At 35.4% G+C, this 22,000-nt stretch overlaps 1 long non-coding RNA gene across 10 annotated transcripts in view; it reads right to left on the bottom strand.

The window, feature by feature from the left end:
- The window catches only part of LOC106159108 (uncharacterized), a 42,301-nt gene that overhangs the window by 12,793 nt on the left and 7,508 nt on the right, over nt 1-22,000 (bottom strand). For 3 of the 10 annotated variants that reach the window (XR_015335367.1, XR_015335368.1, XR_001237993.2), the window contains exon 1: nt 582-2,804. This is a non-coding gene — a long non-coding RNA (uncharacterized LOC106159108). Of the gene's footprint in view, nt 1-581; nt 5,778-6,254; nt 6,420-22,000 lie in introns of those variants that run through there. The other 7 variants (XR_015335369.1, XR_015335370.1, XR_015335374.1 and 4 more) reach the window with 7 other exon arrangements.

The following is a 22,000-nucleotide window of genomic DNA, read 5'->3' as shown; positions in this document are numbered from 1 at the left end:
TTTTAATTGTCTCCGCCTCTCACACACTTCCCCATTAGTCGTCCCAATGGAGCAGAGATTTCATGACTGTACCCTGCAGGGACAACGCATAGGGAGGCGTGTGAGAGGCGGAGAGACTATTAAAAGATTAGGCGGTTTTCCTTTCATGTACGTCCCCCATATTCAGGTTGTGGCTTTATACAGTTTTGTGCAGAGAAGATGCCATTACGGATATGCTTACTTCAAAAACGATTAACTTGTCTTACGTACGCCCCTTAAGAGGACAAAAGAATTGTGTGAAAATCCGTAGGCTAAAGGACAATGCCGACTTACGTATATCTTACTCACATCTTACGTACATCTTACACACATGCAGCGATGAGTAAGAAGGGGTGGGCTTACGCAAATAGGGTGACGGCGGGGTGTTTCTCGCCTTTCGGCAACACACAATCATGTGTGAAAACAGGCGTGATATATGATCTCGCTTAATTGTGGGTTATTAAATCGTCCTGTGTTACGCTGCGACGCGACCCTTTGCTCTGGTTAGAATGGGATGTTTAAGAGTTATTCACATTGATTTACTGATTTCTTGTAAATGATACCTTTGTCAACGAGTTGATGATACGTCACTGTTGTGGTCTATAATACTGCAGGTCCAGTTTCCCGCTAACTGTGATGCAACCCAGGCATAACTTTGACTAAGTGAGTCAGTGAGCCGACTTTAAAATGTCCAAAAAAAAAAAAAATAAATAAATAAATAATAAATAACATTTAAACCCAAAATAATTTCCCTTTTTTTCACCGACGTCCGACTAATCATACTGTTCAATTGGAGTAACATAAATGCGAAAACTCGTAATAAGTTTCACGGCACTTTCACGTCACACAACTGCGTACAAATTTAACGAAGGCCATTTGTGCCAAGGTAAACGCTTGGTTCATTTCCTCTAGCTTCCGGTTTTTAAGCCAATCAGTACTTCGTTGACATTTTACGCTACACGTACGACTACATGTGTCAAATTAATGCAAAATGGCGGGAAAGTGGGCTGGAATAGCCGTCTTGATTTAAGCAGGAATTTGACCAATGTTGTGTGGCTCAGTTTATAGTGAAGGAGGTTTTATATCTTGTTCTGCTTGCTTGACTATCGCCAGAGGCTTAAGGTGTGAATATCACTGTAACACTACCTTTGTTAAGCGCACAATTACAGGCCAGTCATTATCGGTGGGGGTGAGGGGGGAGTTAAACGCTACATCTATTGTATTACAATATTTAGAGCCTGTGACGGCTTTGACAAGAGTCAGTATGGTGAACAATTCTAGATAGTAAAGAGGTGCTAATAGTAATCCGTAATTATGCCGTTTCTGTAGCACATCCCTCCATCCTTGATTTTAGTTTGCTAACTAGTCGATACCCTATTTAGCGCAGTCTAATTTTAAGAGTATTGTGGGTTTTTTTTTTTACCTGTAAAAGCAACGTCCAATCCTATGTAATGAACATCAAACTTACAGATCACAACAACAACATACATCTTAACGGAATCTCTTTCTGTAATGTTTGAGTTAATTGATGGTGGGAAATGTCTTATTATTCAATGATTATAATAATTGTAGAAATAGGGCTACATGTAGTCGCACAAAAGCACATTCCTTAATGCTGTGATCAATTCCAGGGTGTAGGGTTTCGTATATTTTGAAACTGCACTATTAACTTACCAACTTTGGACAGCTGGCTTGCAGACAGCTCCGTGCTTTAGATTTCCTCTTGGGATGATAATTTCACTGTTGTCAGGTACTGGTTTCGTATCGGCAGTTGCCGCAGGGATCGTGATTGAAATCAAACTTGGCACATCTTGAAAGTTTAAGTCGGACAAAAGATTTTCAGGTGACACTTTGAATCAGAGCTGCCACGTAAGCTAACAGTTTAATTACTGCAACGTACAGGTAAATTGAGAGCTCCGATAAGATCGCCATCTTCCTATCTCTCCATCAACATATTTCTTGAGACTGCCTTTATTTTCGTTCACTGTTCAACAAGGATAATTATCAAACGAAGAACATTGCATGAAGAAGGGATTTTTATTTATTATTTTATTCATGAAACAATAAGAAATCTGCTCGTTTCAGCAGAAGAACGGGAATATAAAACTATTAATTTAAAATAAAGTTCTTTGAAAATTGCAATTTAAAATAAAGTTCTTAAAAAACTGCTTGCTTAAATCATTCCATCAAGATACACGTGAACTAAGTCTGGATCGAATAAGTTGTATGGATAATGTCATATAAGAGTATTTGCTATATAAATATATGCCAGACATTTCCTTTATTGCGATAAATAAAATATTCTGATATAAATTCGAAAAAAAAACACAGAAGAAACATCCGTCGCCAGTAATAGGTGCTGGTGACAGTCCGTATCGGTAACATTATACATGTGACAGAACGAGCTTGCATGCACCAAACCAAGCAAAGTTCAACCAAAAAAATTGTAACATTTATTGGTTATGATAGCCGGTCAGATTTCATGAAAACATTATATAACCATGCTGTAGTCTTTGATCATTGTGTGGACACATATAAATTATTGTGATGTACAATTATGTTGCCTGCAAGTTCCTTCAGTTAAGAAAAACCCTTATCTATGGTGAATTTTAATGGCTTAATACAAGAGCATTTTTTATATGCTCGCTTTCGACCTGTTTTAAAGTTGTGGTTCATTAGTAAGACATTGGTACCAAAGAAAACAGCTTATTCAAATGAAGGTCTTCAAACTAATATGTAGAAGTGTTATATCCAGTTGCCATTAGGATATTTCTAAAATTGTAATGACGGTAAGCGAGCGTCGATATTCGTCAGAAACCAGGTGAGATCGTTGATTAGGGATGGTGGGTATAAATAATGGAAAAATGGTGCGTGGGTACAGCCATAATTTGACGTACGAGTCACTGGATATTATCGTCGTCGTCTTAATCTCCGATTGAATACTCCGCGCCGCTTCATAATTAAAAGTAAAGAAAAAAAAAACGCGTTTGGATAGATTACCCGGTCCCTGTTGTTTTTCGTGATCGAAAAGGTTAGGGCAAAGCCAGGTTAAACTGCAATCAATTATGTTCTCAAAATTTATAATAGTGTGAGCATTTCAATGTAATAATTTGAGCTGAAATTGATACCTCAAGGAAAAACGTAAAATACACTGTCTTATTTGGGTTATTGTTCCTTTATTTTCAATATTCAGAATCAACAACACATGGGAATTTCAAAATGTACAACACAATTTACAGCAAAAAAAAAACTGTAACTATGTGCGCAGCAAAAACGCCTGTTGAAACAATTTTAGGAGTGACATTAATTTGTAACCGAGCCTTGTGAACCAAGACATCGTGAAGAGAGAAAATGCTATCTTAAACCTAGGTCCCAACTACGTTTTGGACGCACGGTTTTTAGGCTCCTTGCGTCCGTCTAGGGCGTAGCTAAATCGCAGGGAGGGAATCAAATAAAGCCTAGATCCCAACCGAAAGTATGGGCTGCTATGCGTGGTCTACGGCCAAAAAATGGGGGAAAACGTGGGAGTTCGTGCGTGAGGAGCACGTCCATCGTGCGACTTTTGGAGGACGCAAACAGCACGTAGAAACTTTTCGACATGATCAACAGCCGCTTCGTGCGATCTTGCTACGTCCTAGCCGGACGCAAGGAACCTAAAAGCCGTGCTTGGAAAACGTAGTTGGGACCTAAGCTTAACTTTTCGACATGATCAACAGCCGCTACGTGCGATCTTGCTACGTCCTAGCCGGACGCAAGGAACCTAAAATACCGTGCGTGGAAAACGTATTTGGGACCTAGGCTTTAAATACTAACTGAAGGACGAATACGATGAAAGCGTGCCACATATAGATAAACAATGATTGTGTGCAGTCGGGCAGATAATCAGATAAGCGGTTGGGACTTGGGAGATGACAATAGGGGATGTCCGGGATAGCCTATTTTGAACATCTGCGCAGCAGATGACGTCAAACGAGACCTGGATTGGAGCGAGATTTCACGAGAGGTGGGGTTAAAATCTGCCATTGAAACTTCTCTCGCGGTCAGGCACAAGTCTATGTTTTAGGATTGCATTGAGTAAAATTTGGCGTTGTCATGTAATTTGAGATAAAGCAACGCAATGGCGAATTGCTAATGTTGTGTCGTAGGGTGCATTGCAGATAAAGTAAAGCGAGAAAACCAGGAAAATGACTATGGATGACGAACATGACTGGCGAGAGAAGTGAAGTGAAGAAAGAGAAGTTGGGCTTGATTAGATTAAAAGGACTAAATGCCGAAATATTTAAAGTACAGATCAGGTCGCAGTATTTTGTAGAAATAAAGGGACCAACTGCAGACAACTCGCACCCTGCACGTCACTGGCTCCATGGCATCACCGTACAGACCGTATCATCAACGGTCGAGGGGCATATTAATAAGTAAGTTTTGTGTGTAGTTTACAGGACACCATGGTTTATTAATGTAATACAGCCCATAACTTGTGATTAATAGTCTTTTACGGTAACTATATCAGACAAATTTGCTTGTACCATTCCTATCTCCATATAACGTGTACCTGATTATGAAATACTGGTGAACCTTCCACACCTATTAAGTATACACAATGTTCAGTTGTAACATTCCATGCCGGGTGGTCAGTTATGATAATTGCAATTTGCAAGTAAAGTGGAAATTAGAGTTGGTATTTTACAACAACATTTATCACATAATGATATATATTTCAGAAAACTAAGTGAGTTATTTTTTATTTATTTTAGAGCATGACAGACACAGCACATGTTATTGAACCAGTCAAGAACTGCGAGAGTCATGTCGTCAGGATAATCAGATGTTGAAGATTGCTCAGTGTATATTAATCTCTTATGTCCTTAGTTATTATGTTGTTTACTTAATTATATCAGGAGTCAACAGATGGCATTTTTTCTGGGTGTCACTTACAGTATCAGGCATTTTCTTTATTACTTTAAAATGAAATATTTAGTTTTATGAATATATATATATGTATATAGGCCTATGTATTGTACTGCACTAGTGATTTAATGAAGAAAATTATTTTACTTGCTAGTATCATTCTTATGTTACTGTAGTGACTTTTTTTAATAACTATATGACACCTGTTTTTCATATCAATTACTCAGATCACAATTACAAGTTCGCCTGTGATGTGTTTATTTGTTGCATTTGTGTATAACTGTCAATAAAATGCAATGATTTTGTGAAAATTTCAACTTATATGTTGTCCATTTTAATACTTTCTTTTGTCATCTTTCCTGTCATTTAAGTCGGATCTGATCACAATGAAACTTACATTTTGTGAATGCTATCCATTAGTTTCTATAGCATCATTTTCATAAGTAAATAAATGAAGAAAATTAACCTTATGATCAAACTCGAGCTTTTTGAATTAGTTACTATAAATTTAGTGAAATTAAATCAAAGATGCAGGCAAGTCTAATGTTCTGATATGGCATCCATCCAATGTGTAAGTTCAGCTATTTTTCAAGTAAAGAAATCGCTGCTCTACTTCCTTGTGGACTCCATATTTTAACCCCACCTCAAGGCAGATCTCGTAAAATCACGGAGAAACTTGGTCTTCTCGTTGAGAACCCGGACAGCCTCTATTAAAGCTGTCACTCAGCAGCATCGGTAGAGGGAGAGGTGGCAATTAAGGCTGTCACTCATCACCTTAAACGAGGCCAACTCAACTAACTTCCCTTACCCCAGCTGACTTACTCTAAGCATTGTGTCCTATTGTGTTTACCCTGTAATTATGTGCAATTTGCGATACGTAAGTTTATCCATATCCGTAATGTCACCTTCTCTGCACAAAACTGTATATATATATATATATAATGTTAATTCATGCAACCTTCGAGACTTGGCTGCTAGGGCTATCCGACACTGTAATCGATTATGCCAAATATAGACCTTGTTGGAAATATCAAAAATCACCAGGTTACAGGTTTGAATAGTTCCTGAAGATTTTATATGTTCAAAAATGAATGTCAAACTATGGAAAAACCTCAACAGATAAGGAAAAAATATTTCATCCAAATACATGTTTACAATGCCGTTTTGTGTGCGGCCATTTTGGAAGACGAATGTCACTTCAGAGAATACTCAATGAAATCGATACATGAACATTCCTCTGGCATATAAAATGTAACTTAAGCATAAACTGTTTTTTCCTGTTGAATTTATAATTCAACTGGTCATTGTATAACATACGTACATCTTACCTGTCTCTATGGCCTTCTACTAGCGCCATTTTGCTGAGCGGCGCAACCTCTTTCTGAAAACGAGGCCGGTTGCTCACAAGGCTGTTGACATTTACCGATTGTGGTGGTAGTGCCCGACCAATTCCAATGCTTCAAACCCACCGATTGCGATACTTGCGACAGATCCTAGAATTTTAAAAGTACTTTTAAAAGGATTACACCCAATTGTGACACCTTCTACTTACCTATTGTGGTAGTAGGGCCCAAGCAAATTTAGACCTGCCATAACGGGATTGGCCGTATAGCTCAGGCGGTAGAGCTCTTGTCTCACAGAGAAGTCACAGAGTAATAGTAATGATTGCAAACAAGTAGAGTCACAAAATCCACATACACAGTGCTCACAATATATACAAACACGTACAGTGACAACACCAACATGCACAGTAATCAAAATAATTACTTACAAACACTGTCACAATACAGACGTACACAGTGATCAGAATTATTTGCAGACACAAACAGTAACAACACAAACATACACAGTGATCAAAAACATATTAACATATATAGTGATAACAGTAACGTAACAATACAAAATAGACACAGCAAACAGAATATAAACAGACACATAGACATACATGGACAACACCAACATTCAGCAAAATAGTAATGATTATAAACAGAGTGACAAAACTGACATGCACAGTAATCAAAATCAATACAAACAGTGATCAAATTATATACAGATACATATAGCAACAAAACACTTATATCAAGATCAAAATATATAGAAAAACATAGAGCTATAACATGGATATACTGTATAAAGTAATCAGCGCATATATTATATACAAATACAGTGTTAACATACAATGTACAGAGCAATCAGAATATCTATAAACACAATTACTAACACTGACAACAAAGACTGTACGCAGTGATCAGAATATGTGCAAACACATACAGCTAAACCAATAATATCATAATACCAATACTATAATATCAATAGCAGATATACGGAATGTATGACAACACAGAATGTATACAGCGATCAGAAAATAACAGACACAGCTTAAAGTGACAACACTAACATACACAGAAATCATGAGGATTACAAACAAACAGAGTGACAATACAGACTTGATAAGAATATATAGAAAGACAAACAGTGACAATAGAAAATTTGCTCCGAAGAACAATTTTTCTTTTTTTCTAGTGTGTGTGCCCTAAATTATCCCTGATATGACAAAAAAAAAAAAAAAAAAAAAAGAAAGAAAAAAAAAAAACGACAATACTTTTCTTTCTCATAATATACAGCTACAAAATAGACTGGTGTGTCTGTGTCCCAGATTTAAGCTCTGTTTTAGACTGAGTTACCATGCCTAGATTGATTCATCTGGATTGGTCCAACTCCCAGGGGAGTCTCACTAAATTGCTATCAACTTAATTGGCTTAATTGTCTGTCGCACCTATGAATCAGTTAGGGTAAAGATAATGTAATCCAATGCATAGGAATATTTTGACAGACTTTCAGAGATGATCGCCCCCTGCTGTTACCCAGTATATCGTGGGTATGCAGATAAACAAACACATACAGTGTTAACACAGAATGTATGCTGCAATCAGGATATATATATATAAACACAACTGCTAACAGTGACAACAAAGACTGTACACAGTGATCATAATATATGGAAACAAATAATGACAAGACAAACATACACAGTGATAAGAATATTTGCAGACACATATTTGTAACTAGATGGTGTTGATGAGTAGCCATCGCATATCCCGGCACTTCCCCATATTATCAAGAGCAGCTCACCCCTAGGGACCACTTACCACACATGCACGTATACACGCATGTACGCACACACATACACACATCACTGCTTCATCCAAAAGTATTTAAAAATATAAACGTAAAAAAAAAACTACAATGATAAAAGAATTTAGAATCAACCAACCCCCAGGGACAGCCCAACCCCCTGTTGCACTACAATTCAAAAGTGCCCATGCACATCTCTGATGATGGGTATACTAATCACCAAAGTTTCAACTTCCTACCTACAATGGTCTAGAAGAAAATAGCAGAAACTACACTGTGAAAAGAATTCAGAATCAACCAACCCCCGGGGAAAGCCCAGCCCCCTGTTGCAATAAAATTCCTAAGTGTATATGCACATCCCTGATGACGGATCTTCCAATTCCCAAAGTTTCAATTTCCTATCCCGGTCCCAAATATCCCAAAGTTTCAATTTCCTATAACGGTCTAGGAGGAGATAGCAAAAATTACAATGTCATAAGAATTTTGAATCAACTACCCCCCAGGGACAGCCCAACCCCCTGTGGCACTAAAATTCTAATGTGCCCATGCACATCCCTGAAGATGGGTCTACCAATTCCCAAAAGTTCAACTTCCTACCTGCAATAGTCTAGGAGGAGATAGCGGAAATAACTAACTCACAGACGCAAGAATGCCCAAATGCACAGACGCACAGATGTAGGACGGGCGGGAGAACATGATCCCCGACTTTTGTCCCAAGAGTGCGGGGATAATAAGAATGTGAACAGTCACAAAAACTTATAGTGACAAAATAAACATGTACAGTAATCAAAATGAATACGAACCAATAGAGTGACAAATCTGATTAACACAGTGATCAAAATAGAAAATGCATGGGCGTAACCAGGCATACGCATGGATGCACTGTGCATACAATTTTCTGGGCCAACCATGATATTATTCTCTATAAATGTAGTGTATTTTTCACAGAATATAATCTAAAATCCCCTTTGATTGTAAGCCGACCCCCCCCCCCCCACCCCCAATTGGCGTGAGGTTCGGGGCCCAAAATTTTTTGTAATTTAGAGGGTGAACTGTGCCAATTGGTACGTTTGATTCAGCTAGTCAAAATTTTAATTTCAAGAAAGGGCCATTGGTGTGATTTTTTCAGAAATTGAAAGGAGGGATCATTCTCATCTCTTCAGCAGGAGATCAGTCGCGAACCGAGGGAATCAAGAAAGCAATTTTCATATTCGTTCAAGGGACTTCGTTTGCGGTATGTTGTCAGCCGGAGACCGTTACCAATCCGAATGAGAGACGAGAAGGCAACTTTCATATTCATTCAGTGGAGTGAATCGGCGCGTCGATGGGAGATCGTTATCGATTATTTTTAACCCCCCCCCTTGAAATTTATTATTCTTTAATTTTTTTTCATTTAATTTCACCTCCCTCCCCCCCCCCCCCCCCCCCACACACACACACAGACACACGTCATGGCACTTGGAAAAGTAGGACGCACTGAAATTTCCGAGAAAAAGTGTTGGTTCTTGGCGAAATAATATACTATACCTTAATTATATGGTGGTGAATACTTTAACTTTGAGTGATGATTTTATTTCTGGTGAAAAATAAGCTATTATATTTAGTACATATAATTTAAACTGTCCTTCATCTGTTGCATAAGTCTACATTTAGCTGTACCTGGGAATTATGAAAATTTGTGCGTACAATTTTAAAATGTCTGGTTGCGCCCCTGAAATGTACAATTATAACTATCAGAATATGTTACACTGAAACAAACAGTGACAAAACAGAATGTACATTTCAATCAGATTATACTTCACAACAATTGCTAACAGTGACAACAAAGACTGTACACACTTATAGGAGAGTCACAGTAATTAAATCGAGGCACAGCTGAGAATGCACTCTGTACAACAAGGCAGCAAAGCTGTCAAATGTACAGACAAAAAACAGAAAAAAAAAAAGATGCAAAATAGGTCATTATGTCAATTTTGATGCAATAATAACTGTTATAATAGCACAGTCAGTCAACACTGATTTTTTATCATGCACAACAGGTAACATGGTCAATAACAGGAGCAGATTCAGAGATATTTTCTGACAGTATTCCAAAGTATCTTTGTTGATCCATCCTCCATTTTGATAGTCTTCCAACAGAAACCCGTTAATATAAACTGTAAAATCTGACTGTCTTCCAGGAGACCCAGAAGATGGTCTTAATCCACCCTTTCAATAAGATTACAATGTCAGGACCATGAGAGTTAAAATTCACATGATGAAAGTCCCTCTATATGAAAAATGATGACAGTGCATAAAATAATATTACATCATGTTTAATAGTAATAAAATTCCCAATGCAATTTACCTGAAAGGTAGAAACACTGATCAAAGTCACCACATGTTGAAATAAGGAATATCAATGAAGAGTCACATATATACATACAATAAAAATTAATAAGTAAACACCAGACGTGTGAACCCCAACTTTTGAGTTTCACTAGCATACCCATAAGGTATGCCTGATCATCAGGGCCCGGTTGCACCAACAGGGCGTAAATTTACTCGGCTACGACTGTCGTAAACCGCAACGCCTGGCGTCCGTGCGCCAGGTTTACTCTCCCTGCTTACGCCCGTTGCACCAAGACAAAAACTGATTGTCGTAACTACGCCCGAGTAACGCTCCGTTGCGCCACTGGCCAACAATACGTGAATGGTATAATTGGGCAAATGAGGTGATCTCAGCTGCAGTCATAATGGAATGATGACATAAATAAACACAAAAGGAGCATTTCAGAGACGGAGAAATTCATAAGCTACATTATTCCATTTTGATTTAGTAACAAGAACGTTGAAATACGTTAACTTTGCTGTTGCCTTGGATATATAGCAATAAAATCGTAAATATATTCCGAATCAAAATATTATTATAATAAGCTATTATAGTATGCTGTTGTAAATGAGAAAAACGCGTCGGAGGCAGTATGTATTTCATTGGCTTATTAATGGATTTGAACACCTTCACATTTGTTATTGAAACTTTTGAGACTGAAAATAATGCAAAAACGCCAACATTGCTCTCTTTTTATATTTTTACAACAGTGCCAACAATTTCATGACCTTCTTATCTATGGTTACACCGTGAGAGATTATTTAACTCAATCGAGCTTACATCTTGGAGATTAAGAAATACAAGAGACCTAATACACATTATATGAGCCTTAAAAAGTTGATATTTTAAGCTTTCGTCTCTATGTTTATATATAGTAAAATATAAATGATATAAAATGTGAAGAAAGAATTACTATAGTTAGTTATGGTTTGTCAAAATTGTGAAAAGAAAAAGAATTAAAGAAACCGTACTGCTGAGAGCCAAGACGTACCTACGAGTGGTAAGATTTAATTTGAACATATGCATATACATGTACATGGCTACATATATAATGTATTTAATAATCTTATATATATATATATATATATATATTTTTTTTTTTAAACCAAGCTATACAGAGGGAAGATTTGAGTAGGAAACTAACAAATAGCAACCCACATTTTCTACGTTAACTAAGATTATTGTCATCAAACTCTCTCTGTGCTTGCCTAGCCATAGTGGAAAACGAGCTACGACCGACTTACACCACCTAGCTGGCAGGCGTAAATTTACGACTAAGTTAAGACCGACATAAACACTATTCTATTTTGGTGCAACTGGCTTTACTCGGGCGTAGCGATTTGTGCCCGGTTTACGCCGGCGCAACTGCTACGCCTCACTTACGACCGGTTGGTGCAACCGGGCCCAGGTGTTTATTTAACATGGCAGCAAACTGTTTTATTAAGAAGTTACCAGCCAAATATTCAAAGTGCAGGCCATGTGGTAATTACTGATGTTTGAGATGTTATCAGGTACCAATGCTGCACAGTTAGTTATACATATTAGTCATATGCAAATAAAGATAAAATTAACAAGGCAGCAAAGCTGTCAAATGTACAGACAAAAAGCAGAAAATAAAAATGCACAAAATAGGCTACTGTCAATTCTGATGCAAAAGTACATTATGCTTAACCGCAAATTCAATATCAAATTTTAATTATGCTCAACAGGTAATACCAATGTAAGTAAAATATGTAACAAGCATAAGGCTTCAGGCCCATGAGAGTTCACACTTTGAAAGTGCCAGAATGAGAAAAATGAAAATTTTACACAAAATTGCATAAGTTCAATAATAAATGATAACCCAATTGATCTGGCTTTCTAATTTGAACTGCATGCCAATCCTAAAAATCATACTTGTAAGTTAAAAATAATAAGTAACACAGTTTTCTTTTCAAAATGTTTATAGTAGCAGTGCATTTTTGTCAATTTTGATGTAACATTACATAATAAATTACAGAATAATTATCACCAATTTTTGATTATTGACTATAAATAGCATGGACATGTAGAAAGTTTGGTTACCATATGGCTTTATGTCCATGGGAATTCTGAGTCCCACAATGAATATGCCAACACGATAAAAATGAATATTTCACTTAAATGTATAACTTCAAGAAAAAGAAGCCAATTAGACTGCTTTTTCAACTCGGGCTGCATTTTAGTCCTGTGTTTCTTTTTTGAAAGTTTGACAATCATAAGTAACATGGTTTTCCCATAATGGTCATCATGGCAGCAGCTCCCAAAATTGTGTTTTCTTCTATTTTGATGCAATATTACATAATGCTTAACAGCATAATGACCATCAATTTTTAATAATAAAATATACGTATCATGGATTTTCAGAAAATGTGACTTGCATGGGTCTTCAAGCCTGTGGTGGTTCTAAGTCACACCTTGAAAATGCCAATGTGCGAAAAACTGCATGCCAATCCTAAAAACCATACTTGTAAGTTAAAAATACTAATAAGTAACACAGTCTTCTTTTCATAATGTTTGTAGTAGCAGTATAAAAAGATTTTTGTCAATTTTGATGTAACATTACATAATAAATTACAGAATAATGATCACCAATTTTTAATTATTGACTATAAATAGCATAGACATATAGAAAATTTGATTACCATGCAGCTTCATGTCCATGGGAGCTCAGAGTCCCACAATGAATATGCCAATACTATAGTAATGAATATTTCACTAAAATAAATAACTTCCAGAAAAAGAAGCCAATTAGACTGCTTTTCCAACTCAGGTTGCATTTGAGTCCTGTGTTTCTTTTTTGAAAGTTTAACAATCATAAGTAATACGGTTTTCCCATAATGGTCATCATGGCAACATCACCAAAAATTGTGTTTTCTTCTATTTTGATGCAATATTACATAATGCTAAACAGCATAATGTCGGACTACCCTAGGTTCTAGATTCCGGTATTGCCAGCTCGATCTTGATTTCATATATAACCCATAGTAGCAATACCAGGCTCTAGCGAACAGTGGCAACTCGGGGGCGTTCTTCTTCAAAATTCTGCCTGGGGCGCTTCCATATTTGGAAGTCACACATCACAGCTGTGTCTGCCTGGATCCATATTTGGAAGTCATAAGTCTCGTACGTCACAGGTTTGGCCGCCTGGAGCTGCCTTTCCTGCCTTGCGCTGAAGTCTCGTGCAGGCGAGACAAGAAGCAATTAAAGTGCCTGACGCGGAGTTAGAAGTTTGAAATGAAAATATCTTGCAGTCGAAGGTCATAGTCTATGGGCCAATGTAGACCCCCCTCCCCCCCCTTAGTGGTTTTCGTTCACTATGTTTTTCTGATAGCTTAGGTCCTAGGCTTTGATTTTCCGCTTGTTTGCCATTAAACTGGTGGTGGGTGTGTGTGCTACAGCCGTTGCCATGGTAACGTCTGAGATTAAAAATTGAAATTTCTGAGACCAAAAAAATATTAAATTATTCAAATGTGTTAAGTGAATGGAATTCAAAATCTTTTCAGATGTATAGTTTAAGAGCTGCACTATACTTTATGATCCTCAAAATATTCCAAGATGGCTGTAAATTCAAGATGGCGGCCAATTTTTGCTAATTTTTGGGTAATTTCAATTATTTGTCATATTTGAGTCTTTATTCAATTATTAAGGAATAAGAATGTGGGATATGTTTTGATGCTCCAGAATAGCATACAGTCTCTACTTGCTACCTACAGTATTTATTTTAGATGAAACCTTTTAATTTTGTTGTAAAATCCTGAAATCCAAAATGGTGGCCAAAATATAAGTCTGCTGTCCCAACTGGAAAGATGCCAGATTTATCATCAAAGTGTCATTCTTTATTACTTTTAATAAACTGAATTCGAACTTAGGACTTTTTAAAACAATTTGCATTAATTCTGATTACATTAAGACTTTCAAAATTCAAAATGGCCGCCAATATGCTTATACACACTGGCTAAAATTGATATAATATATTCTTCCAACAGAATATTAATTTTAATTATCTCCCACCAACTTAGTCCCATTATTGATTTTTGTTTTCTATTATTTTCTGGTAGGTAAGGCCCTAAGCTTTTATATTCTGCTTGTTTGCCATTAAACAGGTGGTGAGTCTGAGTAACAGAGCTGTTGCCATGGTAATGTCTGGGGTTGAAAATTGATATTTTTGAGACCAAAAATAAAAATTAAATATATCAAATGCATTTAAAATCATGGAATTCACAATTATACCAGATGTGTAAATTAAGAAGTGTGCTATACTTCACAATCATCAAAATGTCCCAAGATGGCAGCAAATTCAAGATGGCTGCCAATTATTGCTCATTTTTTAATAATTTTGGGAATATTTTTATATTTGAGTTTTTATTTAATTATTAAGAAATTGCAATGTGGCATGTGTTTTGATGTTCCATAATGGTAAAAAGCCTCTGCTGTCTGCCTAAAGTGCTTGTTGAAGATGTAACCTTTTAATTTTGACGTAAAATCCTGAAATCCAAGGTGGCTGCCACAAAACATGTCTTTTACATACGGCTGTCCTAACTGGAATGATGCCATATTAATCATCTCAAATTACATTCTTTATTACTTTTAGGTGTACTGAATATGGACCTAGGACCCTTTTCTATAAATTGTGTTAATTCAGATTGCATTATGACTTTCGAAATTCAAAATGGCCGCCAATTTGCTTACACATGAAATGATATGATACATTATTCCAATACAAAATAAAATTTAACTAGAGGATCAGAGAGGCGATACCGCCTCCGAATATTGTACCACCAGCTGGAGCAAGAGCATTCGTATAGACCCCCACATATACAAAATAAGGAACACAGCCACCAGTCTTGTGCTTGACAAGCTGTAACAAGGCAGCAAAGCTGTCAAATGTACAGACAAAGAACAGAAAATAAAGATGCAAATAAGTGAAAAATTAAATTTTCACAAAAAACTGTTAAATTGCCAGAAAAATTTACCAAACAGACTGCATTGCCTATTGAAGCTGTATTTTAGTGCCATGTTTCTTTCCTATAAGTTTGAGAACAGTAAGTGACATGATTTCCCTTAAATGGTCATCATAGGAGCAGTGCCCAAAATAGGGGTTTCTTCAAATTTTGATACAACATTAAATAATGTTTAACAGCATAATGACAATCAAATGTTATTAATAAAATATTAGTAACATGGACATTCAGAAAATGTGACAAGCAAAAGTCTTCAAGATCATGGAACTTTAAAGTCACACCTTGAAAATGCCAATATGTGAAAAATTAAATTTTCACAAAAAACTGTTTAACTGCCAAAAAAAAAAAAAAAAAAAAAAAAAAAAAAACCAAACAGACTGCATTGCCTACTGAAGCTGTATTTTAGTCCCATGTTTCTTTCCTGTAAGTTTGAGAACAGTACGTGACATGATTTTCCTTAAATGGTCATCATGGAAGCAGTGCCCAAAATAGGGGTTTCTTCAAATTTTGATGCAATATTACATAATGTTTAACAGCTTAATGACCATCAATTTTTAATTATAAAATATTTGTATCACAGATATTCAGAAAATGTGACTAGCAAAGGTCTTCAGGCCCATGGAACTTCAAAGTCACGCCTTGATAATGCCAAAATGTAAACAAGACAGCACTGTTCTGAAATGGGTTTATTTCCATTTTTAACACTTTTTTTAACATAAAACAAAATAAACATTTTACTGCCATTTTTATATGACCAACTAAGAAAATTGATGAGATGGGAAAAGTATCAATAGAACAGTGTTAAATGTCCAATTTCCTCCATTCTGAGATTCTGAACATAGTGGATGATTGAATCTGACAAACTGCAATGATATGAGTTTATTTCTATTTTTGACACTTTATTACACAATACATGATAACAAGTTTACCATGTTTTTTACATAATCAACTAACAATGTTGTAAAGATGCAGGAAATATCAAACAAACACTTTTAGGCATCTTATTAGTTAAATAATGAGACTGTTAACATGCTTAAGAATTGAATCTGAGGAAATGTGAAAAAAACAGTATAACTTCTAAAATAATGGCCCGATTATGCTGATTTTCGAACTCAACCTGCGTTTTAGTAAGATTGACCATTCCTGTGAGTATAATTACAATTGGCCAATCCGTTTTTCTTATATTGTGTTATCAGTGTTGCATTTATATTGAAAATAGTGAAAAAACAGCATAAATTCCCTCAAAATAGCCCAATCATGCTGATTTTCAAACTTGACCTGCGTATTATGAATATTCATCAGTTCTGTAAGTTTCAAGTCAAAAGGTAAAATGGTTTTCCACTTATGGTGTTATCGGTGCTGCATATATGCTGAAAAAAGTGAAACAAGGCAGCAAAGCTGTCAAATGTACAGACAAAAAACAGAAAAAAAAGATGCAAAATAGGTCATTATGTCAATTTTGATGCAATAATAAATGCTTATAATAGCACAGTCAGTCAACACTGATTTTTAATCATGCACAACAGGTAACATGGTCAATAACAGGAGCAGATTCAGAGATATTTTCTGACAGTATTCCAAAGTATCTCTGTTGATCCATCCTCCATTTTGATAGTCTTCCAACAGAAACCCGTAAATATTAACTTTAAAATCTGACTGTCTTCCAGGAGACCCAGAAAATGGTCTTAATCCACCCTTTCAATAAGATTACAATGTCAGGACCATGAGAGTTAAAATTCACATGATGAAAGTCCCTATATATGAAAAATGATGACAGTGCATAAAATAATATTACATAGTGTTTAAAGACATAAATACCAATACAGCTGCTTATGTGGAAATACTGAAAATGTGCACAGCCTCAGGTGGATGGGAGTTAAAAATCACATCTTAAAAATGCCAGTGTTGGAGAAAAAATTAAATAGAAACAACAAAAATATAATTCTAATGAAGCTGTTATTCACTGCTTCCTTATTATGGACACTATGTTATCTAGCAGAGAGCTTAACAGGGAAATATCAACAAGTGTGCTTTATGAAATTTCAATTAATGGCTACTTAATTAGGTAAATGAGTTTATAGCACTGAAATTAGCCTTGTGAATACCCAAGGGGAATTAACAGACTGACCACACAAATTTGTCTATCAAAGGTCTTCAGGCCCATAAGTCACACCTTAAGAAAAGCAGAAAACAATAATGCACAAAAACAGGAGACTGCCCAATTCTGATGCAATAATACATTATGTTTAACTGCACAGTCAACATAAAATTTTAATTATGCACAACAGGTAACGCTGATGAAAGTAAAAGCATAAGGCTCCAGGCCCATCAGAGTTCAAGTTTTCAATTAGGAAGTGCCAGAATGAGAAAAATGAAAATTTCACAAAAAATGCATAAATTTAATAAAAATGATGACCCAATTGACCTGGCTTTCTAATTTGAACTGCATGCCAATCCTAAAAATCGTACTTATAAGTTAAATATAATAATAAGTAACACAGTTTTCTTTTCATAATGTTTGCAGTAGCAGTGCAAAAAGATTACTGTCAATTTTGATGTAACATTACATAATAAATTATAGAATAATTATCACCAATTTTTGATTATTGACTATAAATAGCATGGACATGTAGAAAATTTGATTACCATTAGGCTTCTTGTCCATGGGAGCTCTGAGTCCCACAATGAATATGCCAAAAAGATAATGAATATTTCACTAAGTGTATAACTTCCAGAAAAAGAAGCCAATTAGACTGCTTTTCCAACTCGGGCTGCATTTTAGTCCTGTGTTTCTTTTTTGAAAGTTTGACAGTAATAAGTAACACCGTTTTCCCATAATGGTCATCATGGCAGCAGCACCAAATATTGTGTTTTCTTCTATTTTGATGCAACATTACATAATGCTTAATGACCATCAATTTTAAATGATAAAATATACGTGTCATGGATTTTCAGAAAATGTGACTAGCAAGGGTCTTCAAGCCCGTGGAGGTTCTAAGTCGCACCTTGAAAATGTCAATAAGTGAAAAATTAAATTTTCACAAAAAACTGTTTAACTGCCAGAAAAATTTACCAAACAGACTGCATTGCCTACTGAGGCTGTATGTTAGACCCATGTTTCTTTCTTGTAAGTTTGAGAACAGCAAGTGACATGTTTTCCCTTAAATGGTCATCATAGGAGCAGTGCCCTAAATAGGGGTTTCTTCAAATTTTGATGCAACGTTACATAATGTTTAACAGCATAATAACCATCAAATGTTATGAATAAAATATTAGTAACATGGACATTCAGAAAACATGACAAGCAAAGGTCTTCAGGCCCATGGAACTTCAAAGTCACATCTTGAAAATGCCAAAATGTAAACAAGACAGCACTGTCCTGAAATGGGTTTATTTCCATTTTAACACTTTTTTAACATAAAACAAAATAAACATTTTACTGCCATTTTTATATGACCAACTAAGAAAATTGATGAGATGGGAAAAGTATCGATAGAACAGTGTTAAATGTCCAATTTCCTCCATTCTGAGATTCTGAACATAGTGGATGATTGAATCTGACAAACTGCAATGATATGAGTTTATTTCCATTTTTGACACTTTATCACACAATACATGATAACAAGTTTACCATGTTTTTTTACATAATCAACTAACAATGTTGTAAAGATGCAGGAAATATCAAACAAACACTTTTACGCATCTAATTAGTTCAATAATGAGACAGTTAACATGCCTAATAATTGAATCTGAGGAAATGTGAAAAAACAGTATAACTTCTAAAATAATGGCCCAATTATGCTGATTTTCGAACTCAACCTGCATTTTAGTAAGATTGACCACTCCTGTGAATATAATGCCAATTGGCCAATCCGTTTTTCTTATATTGTGTTATCAGTGTTGCATTTATATTGAAAAGTGAAAAAAGAGCATAAATGCCCTAAAAATGGCCCAATCATGCTGATTTTCGAACTTGACCTGCGTATTAAGAATTTTCATCAGTTCTGTAAGTTTCAAGCCAAAAGGTAAAATGGTTTTCCACTTACTGTGTTATCGGTGCTGCATATATGCTGAAAAAGTGAAAAAACAGCATAAATTCCCTAAAAATGGCCCAATCATGCTGATTTTCGAACTTGACCTGCATATTATGAATATTCATCAGTTCTGTAAGTTTCAAGTCAAAAGGTAAAATGGTTTTCCACTTATCGTGTTATCGGTGCTGCATATATGTTGAAAAAAGTGAAAAAACAGCATAAATTCCCTAAGAGTGACCCGATCATGCTGATTTTCGAACTTGACCTGCGTATTATGAATATTCATCAGTTCTGCAAGTTTCAAATCAAAAGGCAAAATGGTTTTCCACTTATCGTGTTATCGGTAAAAGTGCACGGCGACGGCGACGGCGACGACGGCGACAGCGACGACGGCGACGACAGACGCAGATGATGGCTATATGTACAGACACATCTGTGTCTGTACATAAAAATGTGATTTGGGAAGGTCTTCAAGGCCATGGAAGTTCAGAGTCACACTTTCAAAATGCCAAAATGTAAACAAGAGATAACTGTACTGAAATGATTTTCTTTCCATTTTCAACACCTTTTTTCAAAAAAAATGATCAATAAACTGTCATTTTTAAATGTTCAACTAGGAAAATTGTTGACATAGGAAAAATAGCAATAGAACAATTTTCAATGTCCAATTTGCTCCATTTGCAGATGCTGAACATAGTGAATGATTAAATCTGACAAACTGCAATGATGAGTTCCTTTCCATTTATGATACTTTATTACACAATGCACAATATTATAACAGGTTTACCGTCATTTTTATATAATCAACAAACAATATTGTTAAGAAGCACAAAATGTCAAAACAACACTTTTACATATCTTATTAGTTCCATAATGAGACTGTTAACATGCCTAAGAATTAAATCTGAAGAAATAACAATTATATACAAAAATACAGAAAATGCACAGCACTTCTGGTGGATGGGAGTATAAAATCACATCTTGAAGATGCTTGTGTTTGAAAAATAATTTTAAAAAAATTTTTAATAAAACGTAAAAAATTCCAATAAAGCTGCTATTCAAACTTTTAATCTAGCTGTATTAACTTTATATTAATAACCCCACCAAGTTTGAGAAAAATAAAGCACTGTTATTCATCTATAGCATGTTGGCATAACACATTCTTTTTGTTGTAAATTTATTTGCAATGTTAAACACCATTTATCTGCACAATTATCACCAAATCCTTATTTTGTGACACAGTTAAGAGAGCTAAACCTATGGGACTTTACAGGGAAATCTCAAGGAGTGTTTTATGTAATCTCATTTAATGGCCAATTGAAAATTAATGAGTAGGCAAGTGACTTTATAGACCTTAATTTAATTAATGATCACCCAAGGGACAATTTTATAGACTGTCATCCATACAGTACCATCATATAGCACAAAGGTGTTGCATATATGCTGAAAAAAGTGAAAAAACAGCATTACTTCCCTAAAAATGACCCGATGATGCTGATTTTCAAACTTGACCTGCGTATTATGAATATTCATTAGTTCTGCAAGTTTCAAACCAAAAGGTAAAATGGTTTTCCACTTATCATGTTATCAGTGTTGCATATATGTTGAAAAAAGTGAAAAACTGCATAACTTCCCTAAAAATGACCCAATCATACTGATTTTCAAACTTGACCTGCGTATTATGAATATTCATCAGTTCTGTAAGTTTGAAACCAAAAGGTAAAATGGTTTTCCACTTATCGTGTTATCGGTGCTGCATATATGCAAAAAAAAAGTGAAAAAACAGCATAACTACCCTAAAAATGACCCGATCATGCTGATTTTCGAACTTGACCTACGTAATATGAATATTCATTAGTTCTGCAAGTTTCAAGCCAAAAGGTAAAATGATTTTTCACTTATCATGTTATCAGTGTTGCATATATGGTGAAAAAAGTGAAAAACAGCATAACTTCCCTAAAAATGACCCGATCATGCTGATTTTCGAACTTGACCTGCGTATTATGAATATTCATCAGTTTTGTAAGTTTCAAGGGAAAAGGTAAAATGGTTTTCCAATTATCGTGTTATCGGTGCTGCATATATGCTGAAGCAAGACAGCACTGTTCTGCAATGGGTTTACTTCCATTTTTAAAACACTTTTTTAACATAAAACAAAATAAACAGTTTTCTACCATTTGTATATGATCAACTAAGAAAATTGATGAGATGGGAAAAATATCAATAGAACAGTGTTTAATGTCCAATTTCCTCCATTCTGAGATAATGAATATAGTAGATGATTGAATCTGACAAACTGCAATGATATTTGTTTATTTCCATTTTTGACACTTTATAACATAATACACAATAACAAGTTTACCATCATTTTTACATAATCAACTAACAATGTTACTAAGATGCAGGAAATGTCAAACAAACACTTTTACGTTTCTTATTAGTTCAATAATGAGACTGTTAATATGCCTAACAATTGCATCTGAGGAAATATGAAAAAACAGCATAACTTCTAAAAGAATGGCCCGATTATGCTGATTTTGGAACTCAACCTG

Source organism: Lingula anatina, chromosome 7, assembly GCF_051362555.1.
Source record: "Lingula anatina isolate TDL-2025a chromosome 7, LinAna3.0, whole genome shotgun sequence".
NCBI classification, from domain to species: domain Eukaryota; kingdom Metazoa; phylum Brachiopoda; class Lingulata; order Lingulida; family Lingulidae; genus Lingula; species Lingula anatina.
This window is presented reverse-complemented; position numbering and strand designations above follow the sequence as displayed.